We start from the raw sequence: 5353 nt of genomic DNA, 5'->3' as shown, positions 1-5353 counted from the left end.
TGACTAGTGACTTTTACTACTTGTGAGTATAAGTTCATAACGATTAGGTGAAATTCCCTTATACTTTAGCATCAAAACTCTGCATGCATACTAAGTAGGCTTCTTAATAACATACAAGAATAAATTCTCTATAAAACAGATAAGTAAATCACATTCATACTTTAGGAAACAATAACTGGGGGAAATCAATTCATATAAAACATATGTCCATGGCTTTGAATTCACCTCTAGCTAAAACGAAACTTAGCCACTCATGTTCATTGTATTTGAAAAGCAATATAAAATAAACATTGAAACTAAGAAAGGATAGAAAGAACTCTAGAAATCTCGAAGGCTTGAGTGCAATTTGCTGCACAAGACTTAGGTGTATCTCTGCATGGCACAAGCTCTCATTTTCCTAATTGCAGGTCACAACACACTTGATTTCTTCTTTGAATGCTCCTAAAACCTACCCTCCCCCCCACCCATAAATGCTACTGCACAATACAATTTATAAGGCAAAGGTGCGGCTGGAACTAAGGAGGAAAATGATTGATGTGTTTAGATGGATCAGGACTTCTAAATTCAGATGGGAAGGATTTAGAATAGGATAATGACTCCTTTTGCAGCTAGAGATAAGTTTAGATAATGTTGAATTATATAGGATAATGTTTGGATAATATGGGATAAGATAAGATAAGACTGGATAAGATAGGATAAGATTGGATAAGATTAGATAAGGTTGGATAAGATAATGTTTTTCCTTGTCTTCCAAGCTTCAATTCTGATTTCTCCAGATCTTTAGCACATATTTAACACATGTTTAACACCTTTTAAACCTCAAAAACGTCCATCCCACTTGTTCTCCACGCATGCTATCCATTCCAAATCCAAAACTGCTCCAAATTGCTCCTTTTGGCCATTTATTGTCATTTTCACCAACTAAACCTACAATAATACGAAAATAAACTAAATAACTATAATAAATGGAAATTAACTAAGTAAATGCAATGAAATAAGATAACAAAGTCGCATAAATATGCTCCTATCAAATTCCCCCACACTTAGCACAAAACAAAACCTAAACCTTCCAACAATTGCCTTAGGGATTTTCAATGGAACATGAAATGTTAAAAATCACTACTCACATAGATTTTAATCATCCTTACTCTTGAGTATACACTTAACCGCAGTCACCATTCATTAGCTCGCATTTAATGAATTAAAACAATGTTTGAAAGTAGTAACATGCTTTAGAGAATTCACTCAATTCCTCACTGGATATACTCTCTATTTTCACATAGATTTTTTGTCTACACTCCCTATACTAAGTATATGTGAGAAGATTGATGTAAACATGTAGACTAGCACTCACGTATGTTATAACAAAGAAGGCACTTTCTGGAATTATTAATACAAACATGTATATGATCTCATGAATAGAATGCCACTACTTAGAAGCGAGAACCAGGGATTCCATATGCTTGTACCAATTTCAAACTCCACATTTTGAATAACATAACAACCAAGATAAAAGTCTAAGGGTTGTAATGGGGCTAAGGTATTGGCTAACAAAGAAAGGTTAAGGATAAACAAAGGTTCTTAAAGTGATAGTAAGCAAAGTAATGAAATCAACACTTAGAATTCAACTTTTAATTGCAGCACCCAACTTGAAACACAAAGGGGAGATTCGTGCAACTTTAGGGTCAAATTCACATTTTTGGACCCTTCTTCAGCAATCAACACTTATGAACTCATTCTCACTTCTCTTCAACCTCTTTTTTTTTTTTTTTTTCTCAAATTTTTTTTTCTTTTTCGTTTTTTTTTTTTTTAATTTTTTTTTGAAACATACACACTACTTCATTAGATTCAAAAGAACAAATTCTTCCCCCATACTTGTTTTTCTATAAATCGTAAATAAAAAAGAATTCTTAATAAGTCATGCTTCACTATTCTTTAAAAACAAGGGTATGGGTATTCCTATGCTAGGCTAGGTAGGGATAATGCAACTAACAAAGAAAATAGGCTAAATAAGGCTCAAAGGGGTTAAGCCTACAATACATATGCAAGGGATAAAGCTTTTTGACTCTGGTGGTAACAAAACAACTTCATCTTGTTATGGACAGCCTTTGTTTTCTCTTTGTAAATGTGAGCGTTCTCATAAGCCTTATTCCGAATTTCCTTAAGCTCATTCAATTGTAACTTCCTATAGATTCTAGCGGCATCAATGTTTATGTTGAAAGTCTTGACTGCCCAATGTGCACAATGCTCTAACTTAACTAGAAGATGACATGGTTTCCCATAAATGAGCTGAAAGGAGACATTCCAATTGGTGTTTTGTAGGCAGTACAATATGCCCACAATGCATCATTCAAACGTAAGCTCCAATCCTTCCGAGTTGGTCCAACCATCTTCTCCAAGATTTGCTTGATTTCCCAGTTGGAGACTTCAGCTTGCCTACTTGTTTGAGGATGATAAGTTGTCGAAACCTTATGTGTGATATTATACTTCTTGAGCAACGCCTCTAGGGTCTGATTACAAAAGTGAGAACCCCCGTCACTTATAATTACTCGCGGCATTCCAAACCTTGCAAATATGTAGTTTTAACAAAATCTGCAACCACTTTGGAATCATTAGTACGAGTGGCTCTTGCTTTCACCCATTTCGACACATAATCCACATCAAGTAGAATATAATTGAAACTATGTGAGGAAGGAAAATGACCCATGAAATCAATACCCCAAACATCAAAAATCTCAACAGAAAAGATAAGGGTTTGCGGCATTTGATCTTTTGCACCTATATTGCCTGTTCTTTGACAACGATCACAAGTCATACAAAAAGTTCAAGCATCCTTAAAGATAGTAGGCCAATAAAATCCATATTCTAAAACCTTAAGTGATGTTCGTTGTGTACCAAAGTGACCTCCACATGCATAAGTGTGACAGAAAATTAAGATTGATTTAAACTCAGAATCATGCACACATCTACGAATAATTTGATTAGGGCAATATTTCCATAAATAAGGGTCATCCCAAACATAAAACCATGCCATTTTCTTAAGTTTATCACGTTGGTGCCTAGTTATGGTGCTTGGAACTTGTTTAGACATAATATAATTCATAATATTAGCATACCATGGCTCACTTACCTCAATGGTCAGCAATTGTTCATCTGGGAATCCCTTTGGAATAGGTAGAGGGTCTTCTTCATGTACCAAACGGCTCAAGTGGTCAACCACTACATTCTCACATCCTTTTTTGTCCCTAATTTCCACGTCAAACTCTTAAAGAAGAAGCATCCAATGAATAAGCCTTGGTTTGGCTTCTCTCTTTGTGAGTAAGTACTTCAAAGCTGTATGGTCAGAGTAAACCAAGTAGATAAGAACGAAACTTATCTAAAGTAAACACAATAGTAAGAAGTTCTTTTTCAGTGGTGGAGTAATTCAATTGAGCATCATTCAAGGTCTGGGATGCGTAGTAGATGACGTGTAGCTTCTTGTCCTTCCTTTATAACAAATCAGCCCCTAAAGCATAATCTGAAGCACCACACATAAGCTTGAATGGAAGGCTCCAATCTGGTGAAACATTGATAGGTGCCGAAGTTAACAATTCTTCGAGGTGATTGAACACCTTCTCACATTCGTCATCAAACACAAACGGCACATCCTTTTGTAGAAGTCGGCACAAGGGTGTTGAAATCTTCGAGAAATCCTTGATAAAACGTCTATAGAATCCTGCATGTCCAAGGAAAGAACGAACCTCTCTCACCAAAGTGGGAGAGGGTAAGTGGTCTACAAGATCTATTTTTGATTTATCAACTTAAATTCCCTTTTCTGAAACTATATGTCCTGAAACTATGCCTTGTTTCACCATCCAGTGACATTTTTCCCAATTTAAAACAAGGTTAGTTTCAATGCAACGTCTTAATATCAAAGTGAGATTAGTTAAACAACCATCAAAAGAGTCACCAAAGACACTAAAATCATCCATGAAAACCTCAATAATCTTCCTAATGAAATTTGAAAAAATACTTACCATGCATATTTGAAAGGTGGCTGGTGCATTACATAACCCAAATGACATTCGACGATAAGCAAAAGTACCAAACAGACAAGCGAAAGTAGTCTTTTCTTGGTCATCTGGAGCTATAACAATTTGATTATATCTTGAATAGCCATCAAGAAAGCAATAAAAAAATGACCTACTAATCTTTCAAGCATTTGATCAATGAACGGCAAGGGGAAGTGATCTTTCCTTGTGGTGGCATTGAGCTTCCTATAATCACTGCAAACTCTCCAAACTGTTTGGATACGAGTTGGGACAAGTTCATTTTCTTCGTTTTTGACCACAGTGACTCCAGATTTCTTTGGTACAACTTGAACCAGTGAAACCGAACAACTATCTGAAATTGGGTAAATGACCCCACAATCAAGAAGCTTAATGATCTCCTTTTTCATAACTTCCATCATTGGAGGGTTAAGTCGATGTTGAGCCTCTCGAGTTGGTATAGCCCCCTCCTCTAGAAGTATGCAATAGATGGATGTTGTAGGACTAATTCCCTTGATGTCGACTAAAGTCCATCCAATGGCTGTATTGTACTCTTGCAACACCTGAACTAGTTTTTCCTCCTCCACTATCGTGAGTGATGAAGAGACTATGATGGGCAAAATCTCTTTATCTCCCAAGAAGACATACTTCAAATGATTTGATAACGATTTAAGCTTGAGAGTGGGTGCCTAAATCACTGAAGGTGACGACTTGTTAGTAGAAACGGGAATTGGAATTGGGATTGGAGGCTTACCAACATATTGTGTCAATGACTCAAGGGCAACCACCATCTCGCCACTTTCTTCATGATTAGGCTCGGCCCCATTGGTGATGAGTTTAATTCCTTGAGCAATGGTTGTTTCAAGGGCATCCTTATCCAGGGATTCAAGATAATCCTGCACCAAAGAATCAAATACATCAATAGAGAAACATGAATGATCATCAATAGGGTATCTTATAGCTTCAAAAATATTGAAATCAATGATATCGCCATCAAATTCCATTGTCAGCATCCCCTTGAACACATCGATCTTGGTTCGGGCTGTTTTCATGAAAGGTCGTCTAAGTAAGATTAGCATTGATGTAGAATGGGTTGAATCCTCCATCTCAAGGATATAAAAATCTGCTAGAAATATCAAGTGGTTAACCTACACCAAAACATCTTCCAAAACTCCTTTAGGATATGCATTAGAACGATCGGCTAATTGAAGCTCTCCTAGGTTCATAGATGCATAAATAAAGTATGGCATGACATTAATGGAAGCACCTAAATCTAACATGGCATGTTCAAACTTGGTATTACCAATAACACAAGGGATTGTGAA

The 5353-nt window shown here is 36.3% G+C and overlaps 1 pseudogene; it reads right to left on the bottom strand.

The window, feature by feature from the left end:
* Nucleotides 1-2954: 2954 nt before the first annotated feature.
* Nucleotides 2955-5134, bottom strand: LOC148691747 (uncharacterized; annotated as a pseudogene).
* Between the last annotated feature and the right edge of the window lie 219 nt (nucleotides 5135-5353).

The sequence above is a fragment of the Pyrus communis genome, chromosome 13, assembly GCF_041283825.1.
Source record: "Pyrus communis isolate YQ-2024b chromosome 13, ASM4128382v1, whole genome shotgun sequence".
Lineage (NCBI taxonomy): Eukaryota > Viridiplantae > Streptophyta > Magnoliopsida > Rosales > Rosaceae > Pyrus > Pyrus communis.
Note: the sequence above shows the minus strand (reverse complement) of the source record. Positions and strands in the feature narration are given on the sequence as shown.